The sequence below is a fragment of the Pinus tabuliformis genome, chromosome 3_2 (genome assembly GCF_031772625.1).
Source record: "Pinus tabuliformis cultivar Carrire ecotype Pingquan chromosome 3_2, CPIR1, whole genome shotgun sequence".
NCBI lineage: Eukaryota > Viridiplantae > Streptophyta > Pinopsida > Pinales > Pinaceae > Pinus > Pinus tabuliformis.
In genome coordinates, this window is record NC_142302.1 from 371656894 (window position 1) to 371670025 (window position 13132).

The 13132-nt window shown below is 36.4% G+C and overlaps 1 pseudogene; it reads right to left on the minus strand.

Annotated features, from left to right (window-relative positions):
• Positions 1 to 3015: 3015 nt before the first annotated feature.
• LOC149180963 (uncharacterized) lies at positions 3016 to 6738 on the minus strand (annotated as a pseudogene).
• Positions 6739 to 13132: the final 6394 nt, after the last annotated feature.

The following is a 13132-nucleotide window of genomic DNA, read 5'->3' on the forward strand; positions in this document are numbered from 1 at the left end:
GAGTGAAAATTGAGGTTAATTTGGCGGCCGAACATACCCCCCAACTAAGTTATTGCAAGTCCTCATGCAATCTATTGCATTGATCATGATTTGATCTTTTGAATTGTCTTGCTTTTACATGAACTTTGGTTGATATCGATTTTTTAATTTCACATCATTTTCTTTTTGACAACTTTGTTCCTTTTTGCAAAGTCTTCTCTCTTAAAAACATTTGATTGCAACATATTATTTTGGTTGGTTCTTGTGTGACAACCAAAATTTGATTAGTATTGGTTCTTGTGTAACAATACTTTCATTGTTTTTGGGTTGCATCAAAAGAATTTGAAAACATTTAATCAACCATTATTTCTTTGATCTTCATTTGCAAAACATGTAACATTTGAATCATAATGCAATAGTAGTTGTTTGGAAAAAGTATGTTGGTTAGGATGATATGTGTAGAAATGACATATATGACATATGGAAGGTGATAATGGAGTATGGATGTGAATATGAACATGGTGAAGCATTTTCCAAAAATTATAATTTTAGTATTAACAGAATTGTATGATAAAAAGCTAGAAGATAACATACCTCTACTTACCTGAGTGGACAAACTGTGTATATGTAGAAAAGTGTAGCTTCTGTTGTTGAATCATGGAATGAAGAATACAAGAATGTGATATGTGTCTTGGTTGCATATAGGATGAAGTTGCGAATGTGGATCTTTTATTACTATTACTGAACCTGCTGAATCTTCTCTTGAATCATATAGTCTTCGTCTCATCCCACATCGTGGCACAATTCTTTCCATGTGAATGAATGTGTCGATGTCGAACATGGAAAGAAGTCATTGGATTACCGACCATTGATGAATTTCGTTAACCAATGCGAGGCAAACTCACCATTAATGTCAATGAGTGCCAAGGTACCCAAGTACATCTTGCGAAGTGCGAACGAATGAGATGATGTCGAGCCACTTGCAAGATCAAACAAACAAGGGACATTAATGTATTCCCATTGTTCGTTGGCAAGAAGACTTGCCATTAGGGCATGCAAGCCTCAAGGTACTAATAATGACTCTAGTCTTTATCCCAGATAAGGTGCTGAGGTCGATGGGTCAAGACTTGTTGAAAGGTGGGCCTTAAGGAATCCCACATCAGTCAACACGAGTTCGTACAAATGATTGGTAGGACTATAGATACAAGATGTTATGGCCAAACAATTTTTATAGCAAGGAAAGGAAGGCAATGTAGAGAGATGGATGGTTTATTCATGAGGCAAAAAGATGAACTGAAAGGTAGGCAAAAATGTATACGAATCAGAAAAGTAGACATGTATGAAGTCATGATGGACAAGGCAATGAATCAATGGACTTTAACATTAATGGCTGATGATGCTTTGAAGGAGAAGTGTGGGTAAACATATCATGATGCAAAAGATTTCTCTGTAGTGACAAATTTCATGGCATTTGTAATTAACTCCTTCAAGCTTTCAATGATGAATGTGATTTCAAAAGATCACATCTACATGGACTTGGATCATCGCGCACCTGTCAAAGCTCAGTACAAATCTTGCATGAAAATTGTGAGAGCTTTTTGAAGAACATAAAATTCAAGTATGAGTATGGATGCTTAGCAACCAATATAAAATGAAATGAATTTTTTTACCTGTTGCCTTTGCGCGCTCGTTCCCAATTCCAACAAGACAAGTTAGCATAAAATGTTTTCAGCTGTTATGAAATGTCCATTTGCAATTTTTTTTTTTTTTTTAATTTGTTTTTTTTAATGGTTTTGATATTTTTTTAATTGCTTTGATTTTGTTATTTTATTTGTTTTTTTTTTTTGGAATTTTTATTTATTAATTTGTTTTTTTTTTTTAATTCTAAAATAATTATTTATTAATGAAAATCTATAATGATCAAACTAAATTAAATTAATATTAACAATAAACTAAAACTAAATCTAAATTGGAATAAAAGAAAATGAAAATTATAAATTCAAATAACATTAGTACAAATTCTAAATCTAAGAAAAAGTAAATTTAAACTAATTTAAAAATAAAATATGAATAATACCAAATATTTAGTCGATCCAACCCCAACAGTCTCCTCTTCATTTTAATTCTCTTCCTCTTCAGATTATCTTTCACCCAGCCACAACACCACAAATCCCATCGACTTCGTCAAATTGTTGACTGAAAATGGCCAACAGAGTGTTAAGCAATAGTTGTTCCAATCCAGCCTTGTTGCCTTAGTCAGATGGGACCTCCACTTACCTAAAGGCTCATGCCTCTCTACTCTTTCATCACCTTCACAGGAAATAACATTCGCTATATCACGTGCTAGGCAGTGCTGCTCCACGCTGACACGCTCTTTGCTATCCCTTGGCAGAGTCACATCCAAAGATTCAAACATAGCAGTGTAATAACTCAAAGTCTCCATGAACCTGGGAAAGAAAGGCGCAGTCCACAAGCCAATTCCATATTCTTCAAGTGAGACATATGTTCAGCAATAGCAAAGGCCTCATCATCCGTTGGAGATTGACTGAGAGTGCCCTGTGGGTGCATATTCCTACTCAAATGTGCGAGGGCCTTGCAGTGTTTTCCCAGAGCCTCTAGTGAAGAGGAAGCCATCATCTTACAACAGCTGATATCCAAGTGGGTTATGGTTGCCAGTTTTGGAGCCACTTAGATAGTTACTGTATCTGTCACATTCACCCAAAAAAAATTAGGTACATGTTTTTGGAATGCCTAGGGGTTCCATAGAGTCACAAGGAGATAAAAATTTCCTCAATCAGTCATCTAAACTGGTTACCCTTTTCATATGAAATGTCACCCTGTCAAATAATCAGGCAAGGTAGTATATAACCAGTGTTGTCTTCACATGAAAAGCTGAATCAGTTTAAAGAGAAAAGGAACAAAAATGAAGCCAAACCTATCAATATCATCTAAAAAACAAACTTTCTGGTGCCAATTTCTTTCAGAGAAGTTTACCTCTCTCCAATTCAAAAAGGTATTTTTGGCAAACCTTCTGTGTCATCTTCAACTGCTCACCATCCTTACATGTAAACCATTCATTGAAGAAATCCATTCGAGAAAAGTGATTTGATAATTATAAAAGTGGAACAAAACAAAAAATATGTGCTTCAGATGGACTAGTTCTGGATTCCGCTGACAGAGGGTTCCAATTTTTCTTGCATGCTACTCATGTCATTGGCAGAGAACTTTTCCTCGATCTTATATTTTCCAGAACTGTCAAGAACTTGGCATGAATGAAAATTACTATCATTATGGCAGGCAGACAGTTTTCTGCGATCAATTGGTGACTCATTGCACAAATTAAGTCCTTCAGACTTGACTTTCTTTTTGGGAGTTGGCTGGACAAGATGCTCATCCTCTATCTTTCCCTCAGAAATCAAACCACTTGAGGCCACAGGAGCTAAAGGAGCAGCAATTTTTTTTCATAACCCTTTTTGTCTGTGGCTTACTACGTAAAGTTACACGTTCATTGCTAATGCAGTTTGGAAGCATTTCTTCCAAATAACCATTCCATTTTCTATCAAGATTGGCCATTGAAGATACTTGTAAGGCTTTTTCTAAGTGACGTTGTACTACTCTTTCACGTATTTCAGCTTCAGTGGCTCGCTTCTCTGCCAATTCCCTTTTATCATGAGCCTCTACGATTTGCTCTTCAAATGCATCTCTCTCACGCCGAAATCGCTCACATTCATTTCTTAACTCTGCACATATTGCTATATGTTTCTTCAATACAGATGCATTATGTGTAGCCTCATCCCTGGCTTTTGTGTGCTTTTCGGTGGTGAGCTTTAGCTGATCATCTTTCTCACTTAGTTGTTACTGCAAACTGTAAACCTATTCCTCCAATTTTCTGATGGATCGGTGTGCTAATTCCAACTGGAATGTAAGCACAGAGACAAAAAGTGGCACCGCCTTACCTACTTCAAGTCAACTGAGCCCGCCCGTATCCCTTATTTACTCCTGATATCCAACAAATCCTTCCTAAATTTATGCCTTATGTGCCACAAGCATGCTTTCCACCATGCATTGGGACATTACTTTGCACATCTTGATTCGTTATATCTCAATATTATCAGCTTCGCAAGTGTGCCTCGGGTGAACAACAACCAGTCATCTAAAACCAAAAACCCTCATCTACTGCTCCAGAACCAGGCCATTCATTTCACAGACGTGCCATTTCTTTTCTTCCATTTTCAGCGACCAAAGTCTATTTAAGACCCTGTAATACCTCCACTGACTCCGATCCCCTACTAAAACCTTCCAAAACAAGCAAGCAATACCTCGTTTTTGTAACACTCAAGTTGATTTCAAACGTAGAAAATGCATTCTTGCTTCACAATACCAGAATCCACTAAAAACTCCAAAACAAACCCCAACACAAACCATTCCTGGGATACTACAACCTAACGTTAACCAGAAAATAAAGCATCCGAGCTCTCGCACCTTTGCAGATTTGGTGGGATTGCTGGGCTTGTCACTATGTCATTCCAATAAATCATATTTTTGAATGATTCGTGGATTGGAAAATCGAGATCCTGTGGAGAGAGGTGACAGGAAATCACATCAAGATAGGATAGCAACGAATTAAAACAGAGAGGCTGATTTTAGGAGGATTTTTCTCTAACCGAGTTTAATGGATGCGTAAAAACTGAGGGCAGTTGAAACTGCCATAAAAGAATTTACATCAATGTTTGTTCTGGAGCTGGAGACTGTTCAGACGATTAAGGAATATGATTTTGGTTATTCGTTGGAATTAAATTGGTAGCGGCTTGGATCATAGTGAAATCACGTTGAAGAGTGGCGATGTGGCCCTTCTATTTATAGTGATTGGTATCACGGTGTTTAGATATACTTTCATCTTGTTTTTCACTAATTGTTAATGGCGTGGTCCATGATGATAAAAGAAAGGTCTGTTTCTCATAACATTCGCAGTGGCCGCCTGAGGGCTTTCGCCTCGCCGGGCTTGAGAGCCATCGCTATTTTCAACCCTCCTCTGAGATGCCTCTTTTATATTTCTCTTTTTTTTTTTGCAATTTTTTTAACTTCTGTATGTCATGCAAGAATTACGTGCATTTTGTTTTTTCTTTGTGTCTTTTGAGATGTTTATTGTTGAAGGTTTGGAATGAAATGTATGGGCCATTTGGATGACGTGCATGATGACCTGTCGTCCTACATACTACAATCTCATTTCCTTCGCTCGCTGAAAGCTCAGGGACCCTCTAACCTTCGCTAACCTTCGCTCGCTGAGAGCTCAGGGATCCCCTCCGAGTTTTGAGTTGAAGTCTCTTCGAATCTCGTGAAATCATCCCCCCAATTACAGTAGGCCGGTTCCACAATGAACAGTTGCAGTGCTGTAGGTAAAAAAAAAATTCGCCATGGATGATATTTGAATTATCAGCACTTTCAAAACACAAAAAACCTGAGGGAGTCTCATACGGTCGCTCCACTGAATTGTATGTTAATCAGATTGGTGTGTTTTAGCGATTGTTTGTTTTTTTTTATTATTTTTTTTTTAAATTAGGTTTTGTTTTTATGTGCTTTTATTGTTTTGTTATTTTATGTTTTTGTTTGGTTTTGAAATATATATATGTATGTTTTTTTTTGTTTTTTTTTTTTTTAAATTTAAAATTAAAATCTCTAAAAAGAAATGATTTTTTTTATTGTTTTGTATTATTATTAAGAAAAATGATTTTTTTAATTTGATTTATTTTCTAAATTTTTTTTCTAACTTAAAAAAAAAAAAATTGATTTATTTTGTTTTTTTTTAAATTAGTAAATCAATTTTTTTTTTTTTAAAAAAAAAAAAAAAATTGATTTATTTTGTTTTTTTTTAATTAGTAAATCAATTTTTTTTTGTTTAAAAAAAAATAAAAAAAAATAAATAAATCTATTCCTTTTTTCTACCAAAATAAATTTAAATAAATAAATAAAAATAAAAAAGATTTTATTCCTAAGAATTTGTTATGTTAAAATCAAAATCATTTTTTAAAAGAAATTGAATTTATTCTAATTTTTTTAATTTTTAATTTTTTTTAAATCAAAATCTTATAAAAAGTCTTTAAATTTATTCTAATCCTAAAACATTCTAGGATTTTTTTATTGGTTTAGGATATTTTTTTAGCAAATGGAGACAAGTGTATTGCAACTCTGAAAATATTTATAAACATTCTACTTTCTGATCCTCGAGATCGTGTGAAAACGCAGGAGGAGAGCATACTTATTCAAAACATAAAACATGATCCTACCTACTCTATGTTAATCGAAAATTACAAACTATTACGTGTAATTAAATTTCCAATGTAACCATTCACGCAATAGTAATAAAAATATATTCATTTTCAATTTCGCAATTTTAAAATGAAAATATACAAGGATGATCGACTCTAGTTTTTGTGAGTATGATCTAATGAAATAAAAACAAAATCGATCTAACCTCGTACTTGTTTGAAACCATCGAAACCACTTGTCGATAAGGCTTTCATAGGCGTGATTTCCACTCTGATTCATATCGTGGTGCAACTTCTCTTCGTCCTCCTCAATTTCCTGTTCAAATAATTGTTCATCGTTAGATATACAGGATGATTCTTCAAATGCTAATTCATTGTTTTCTTCTAAAGGAGTAGTTAAGCTTTTGGCTGCTATCAAGATCTCTTCTTCGCAAGAAGAGAAGATCCTAACACTTGCTAGGATCTGAGCGAGTTGTTCCAAACTTATATTCATAGTTTTCCATATATACATATGGATTTTTCTTGTGTTTTTGTTTTTTTTTTAGTGAATGGGGGGTTTTCTTATTTGTGTTCTATTTCTATGTTTTCTATATGAGAATAAACTTAAATGAAAATTCCTAAATGCAACTAACCCTAAATGATCCTAAATAAATAAAAAAAATACTTCCTAAACAATCTTCCTAACTAGCTTACATCTAAGTTTGCTTCCCCGGCAACGACGCCAAAATGTTGGGCGATTTAGTTTTCTGCTAAATCCTTGTCATTTAATTCATCAATCCGGGGAATCGTAAACTTAGAAGCAAACCAAAATATATGGGACCTTAGATGAAACAGGTGTAGGAAGTTTGTTTACAATGGAAATGCATATTACAAATCTAAACTATCAGATCTATTTTATAAAAGCATAAAAATGTTTGATCAATGGAATTATTTTACTTTAGAAGATAGAGAAGAGTCTCTTGTTCAAGAGTCCCGATTGTCCTTCTACAACTTTCCTATAATAACATTACCAAACACCTAAGAAAGCAAGAAAGAAAGCATATAAATGAAAGCAAGTAAATATTGTTTTCAGTTCAGTTCTTAATGGAGAAGAGTCTCCTAACTTAGGAGGACTTGATTTCTCTAGATACTGAAAGGGAATCAATATTCACATAAATCTAATCTAGGAAAGCATATGATAAAGTAAATCTTATTTCAATTTAATCTAGCTCATGGAGAAGAGACTCCTAACTTAGGAGTTCCTGGTTTTCCTTCTCACATCAAAACTAGCTACTGAAAGGATATCAACCTTCAAACAACAAAACATGGCCACAACATGAATTCATACTAAAATCATCTACAAGTATTTACAAGAAAGAAATAAGATGAACATCATAATTAAAATTATTATATTCACAACATTACTTTACAACAAAGTGCACTTATCTCAGTATGGGGATCCTTCCATTCCTCAATGAGCACACATGAACAACTATCGCACCTTAAGAATCAAACAACACTCATAACTCATGATTTGGAGAAAATGATATTATTCATGTTGAATGAACAATCATAAATTTGGTGCTAATGAATAACTGATAATTGTTTTCTCTGCCTCCTCCTCATCATAACATGATTTGGAGGATGCTCTTCTTATTTATACATGAATTAGGGATATCTACTCAATAAATGTAGATCCCTTAAATATCTACTAGACCCATACTTGTCTCAACTTATCCCTAAATGCTAGATACAAATCCCATGACACATCAAAATCTCCATTATCTTTCTCCTTGGAGTATGGTCCACCTATTGAGTTGAAATTCGAATTTGATCTTAGGAGGCCACATAAGGGTGCCTTCGAAACTTCAAAATGATCTACACATGTCATCAAAATCAAGCCACATTTAGGTATAAGGAAATACATGTTATTTCTCTAACTTTTAATCATAAATTCACTCTAAATACATGAAATTAATAACTTTGGAAAATGAAAATATAAACTCATATGGTAATGGAAATATAGGGTTATGTAATGATAACATGATGAAATGAGGATAAAGGTGAAAATGGAGTGAAAATTGAGGTTAATTTGGCGGCCCAACACTGCTCAAGCGGTATCATTATTGATCTATTAACGCTGCTTCCACTGTCATTGTAAATACCATTTTTATTTTAGTTTGGTTTTAGTATGTAGAGTCAGTTTTTGAGTTATTCCAATTGTCAAGTTTGAGTCAATTTCTTGGTTACTCCAGTTTTGTAAACAAGTCAGTCTTGTGCTAATTATCAAAATGATGACTCCATAGCCCAATGGACCAAGAAGCACTATCTAGCTCCTCCAGAGATCTGCCATTCTTGGCACCTCCAAGGAGCTACCATCCCCCATTGGAGCAATGTTAGAGTCGATCTAGTCAGCCCTCCGTCAGAGATCAAAGCTCTTTGTGCATTTCAATTTTGGGTGTCCCGCTTCGTCCACTCAACTGCATTTCACTAGGGACATGTCATGATCTAACGGAAAAAAGTCATGCTACTCATTTCCCCTCATGTTGGGCCTCTGCTGGTTCAGGTCTTGGTCCTAAATCAATCAAATTCATGATAGTCAAGGTCTGGTCCTGTTACAGGACAGAGTCATTTTTTATGGTTTGGATCTAGAAATTCATCACTTTGGTCTCTGAAAACATGCCCAGAACAAAGTCATGTAGGCCAAAGGGAGATATTATACACCTACAGTGTAGAAAGCTTCATCATCATCGCAAGAGACATCGACTCTTCTTCAAAACTCTGTTTTGAAGAAAAGTTAAACAGTGTCATTTATAGCAAAATTTTCCAAAAAAAAATCGACAGTTGACATTTTCAGATGCAGTCATGGATTTCAAAGCCAGAGGCCCAGTCACACAGTCCCCGCAAAGAAATGCCGAAAATTTCATCAAGAGAGCTATAATTTTGAAGAAAAAATGGAAAAGCAGAGTGTTTAAAAGTCAATAAAAAGGTGCAAAACTCAACATTAGAAAGTGGGTTTTTAAAGAGGAAAAAATCAAACCAGTTTCTCTGAAGCCTATAAATACATATTCTGGCCCAAAGCGAAGCCATTGTGCCATTGAAGACTTGGAAAGACATTGCAGAAGGTGGGAGAGTGAGATTGGCGAGCATTTGAGTGAGTTGGGAGGTGATTTGGGAAGCGCGACGCACACAGGCAGAAGCGCGGTGTTAACACTCAGGTTGTTCCCTTTGACTCCTAAGGGAATACGGCCGAGGTAACCAAAAACCAATCTTTGGATCACGGGTTCTAGCCTACCTGCAATCAGAGAGGGTTCTCTCTTTAGGTTTTAGCTTTGTTTTATGATGTTTTAGGCTAGTTATGATGCACTAAATTTTGTTTAAAGTTTGGTTGAATGATATCTTCTAACAGCTGAAATGAAATATTAAGGGGTTTTTAGTCCATTGGGCATTGGAGTCCATGATTATGTGTTGCTTGAGGTTCTTAGTGAGAATGATGATACTGTAGGGCCAGATGGGCACTCATGAAACAATCTTCAAATTTGGGAATATGGACTGTTACCAGCTAGTGAGAGGCAACTAAGAATCTTTCACTATGCTGGTGATATGGAGAAATGAAATATTACTCATGAGCAACTCAAAATTCCTGAACAGTATTTACTATGAAAGATTCAGTGTGAATGTGAGCAATTAAGAATTTCACATTCATAACTATTCTGAAGAAGACATAATTAACATCAGAGATTGAGTTTAGGGTGTTCAATAAACAAATCCTGAACTATTCTTTTTCTCTAATGCTAAGACTAAGAAATATACAACATAGGCGAATTATGTAAGAGAAAAGAACATAATGACACGCTTCAGAAAACTTATTGTAACATGAAATAACGCAGGAATCCTACAGCAGCAAGCAATCTCATCACAACACTTCAAATAACACAGAACTTTAGAAATTCCATCAGCTTCTTGTATTGAAAGTCTGAAATTACAGTATAGCTCTTCAGAAGAGAAATCAACAACCCCAACAAGTTTATGCGTGGGGATATATATACAACTTTTTTACAAAAATATCTTAACGATGAGTCATTTGCTTAATAACTTTCTTTACCAACTCTCAAAAATAGTGGATGCAATAGTTATTGCTACTTTAAATGAACAATCAATGGTTGATCACTTCTGTCAGAAATCCTTTGACTTTTGTAGGCAACCGGGGTCGGCCGAGTGCTTTGCATTGATTTTGAGAAATCTACCTTTACTGCCTTGTCATGGTGTGGCTGCCTTAGCCCTGTCATCTGCATTTATAGGTCCTGCTTTGGTTGCCAAATTTGATTGCTGAGTTGGCCTTTTCCGCTCCTTTCCCAGTCAGAGCAACTATATCAATATTCTGAAAATGCTGACTTGTGATCGATACACAAAAACCTGGTGAATAAACCTGTTTCTTCACAGCAAAGTTTGTATCATGCCCATCCACCATCCTTACATAGGCAATTGGTGTCTCAGGATTTTACCTAGGGTCTCATCTGCCTCAGTGTATTTGTAATAGTTTGGAGGCACTTCAAAAAGATGTTTAATCTCATTCATAATAAAGAATAAATTCTCTAGCTTGTCATAGAGACTCTGTCCAGATGGAGGCCATGTTTCCTCTGGGGCACTTGTTGATGCAGTGATCTGGTTTGTGGCATAGCTATTGACCCTTTTGGCATAGTGCTCATGTGATAGTAACCTTCCTGCACTAGTTACCAAGCTGGGAAGACCTCTGTTATGCAATGCTGTGATCTTTTCAATAAATTTATTCACCTCTGCTTGCATTTCTTGACACCTTTTGTCCAATGTTTGCACATAATTTCTTAAGGTAAGCACCCTCTTTATTAGTAAAATAGTATCAGTTCTACTGGTGATACCCATTCCTGCCAGCTGGGGGCTAGTGAGATTGTTAAGGAAATTAATCATTCTGTTGGCTATTTCAGGCATATTTCCTAGAGATGCCCTGGCTCTCTGATTTTCTGATTGGGCCCTGCCTATGAGATCCATACGCTCATGGATAGTTTCAATATACTGCCACTGGTCTGTAATGGATTGACCAATGTTGGCCCATAGGATTTTCTTAACTTCAATTATAACCTTATCAAGAGAAAGCTCTTTTTCTAGTTCCTTTATTCCTTTTTCAAGAGCCCTTACCTCTCTTGTTCTTTCAGCTATGCTCTGCTTTGACTTATCATATTTTTCTTCAATAGCAACCAATTTTTCTTTGGTCACATTTAATTCAGCCATCTGTGCTTCTAGTGCTTCAAGCTCCTTCATCATATTCTGCATGCTGAGGCTGGGCACCTGTTCTGATGTTGTTGTTGGTGTTGTTACTTTTGTAGTTGGTGCTGAGCCTGAAGGGCCTGCCTCTGATGTTTGTCCGGTGGGAGGACCTGTTGCAGTAGTTGCAAGTGGCACACCTTCAATGGATGCAGATGTCTGTGCTGGCTGAGTTGGTACTTCACCTTATTTTGTTTTTAATGCTACCTCTAATGCACCCTCTGTCTCCATCAATCTCTTATATAAACTCAGGAGTAAAGCAACCACATCATGATCCTTCTTTTGTTCTGCAACCTCTCCAGTCTGAGGGTGAAGGGTAGCTGGTAGCTTGATATGCTTTCTCAGAGCTGCTATGTCTTCATCTCTTTTCTTCAATAGTTCCTGCACACCCTTGGTGTCTTTTGGATCATGTCCCAACTCTATAATAATTTCTTCCAAGGACTTGATTCTGTTGTCCTTGGCTTGAGATGATGCCTTTTCTAATTCTATCTGAGCTATAGTATTGTGTAAAGAATTTTGCAATTGGTGTGCTAATAGGGTTTTATCAGCCAATGTGGAATAGAGCATCTCCCCTGTTTGCCTATGTAGCTCGATCTGGTCCATGGGGTGGATGTCTTTGGCGAAAATATCCAAATTGGTTCTGATATAATCAGCAGCTGATTGAGGTTGATGCATAGTAGGCTTAAAATGACTCAGAGTCATTTTTTGTTCTTGAATATCATAAGCCGACATTAGCCTTTGCTGATTAGTTGGTGCCATCTTTAAGAGTTCATTGTAGATCTGGTCTTTGAGAGGCTCATTTCTTTTCTTGATGTCTATGAACTGCTTCTTGATGCTAGAGTCCACCTTGGACCACTGCCTTGAAGAACTCACCTCTGCCCCATGTGGCATCTCCTGTCCTTGCTGCAAGGAGCTGGCCGATGTTTCAATGCTAGGAGGGAGCATAGTATCGGTTGGTCTTTCCGGTAATTCCTCCTCCAAAAAGGGATTTAGCCTTTGTCTCTTCTCACCTTACTGATCCGTTGAAGTAGTAGGAGGAGTATCCTCTTTCCTATCTCTTTTCCTCATTCTTTCCTCATTAGTTGGTGTTTGTAAAACTGTGGACTCAACTGTTACCTCCTGCCTTGGAGGGATTTTCTCTTGTGTTTGCTGCTTTGTGGAGGTAGGTGCCTTAGCCATGCCTTCTTGTTGTTCTACTTGCTGCTCTAAATTAGGAGGTGACTCCTCTTGTTGTACTACTTTGCCTTTAGCCATGTTTGCTGCTTGATCAGTTGCTTTGGTAGACTGCTGGGGAACAGTGGACGATGAGGCAGTTTCCCCAAGATGCTGAGGGGCTGAAGACCAAACCTGTCCAAAATATTCCAAGTCAACTACTTTTTCTAAATTCTTAATGGCTCTTTCTGCTAATTCCTCTTCAGAATAATCCTCCACTAATGTGCCTTCTCTCCACTCTAGTTGGTTAGCATGTTTTTCAATTTCTGGAATGCTAAAGTGATCATAGGTAGCAAGACTATACTTGATTCTTCTGAGGCTTATGAAATGGTTAGGGTCATAGGGTGCCCAATAGAAGCTTGTCTTGAGAAAGAGGCTTTTTAGAATCTTTTCTG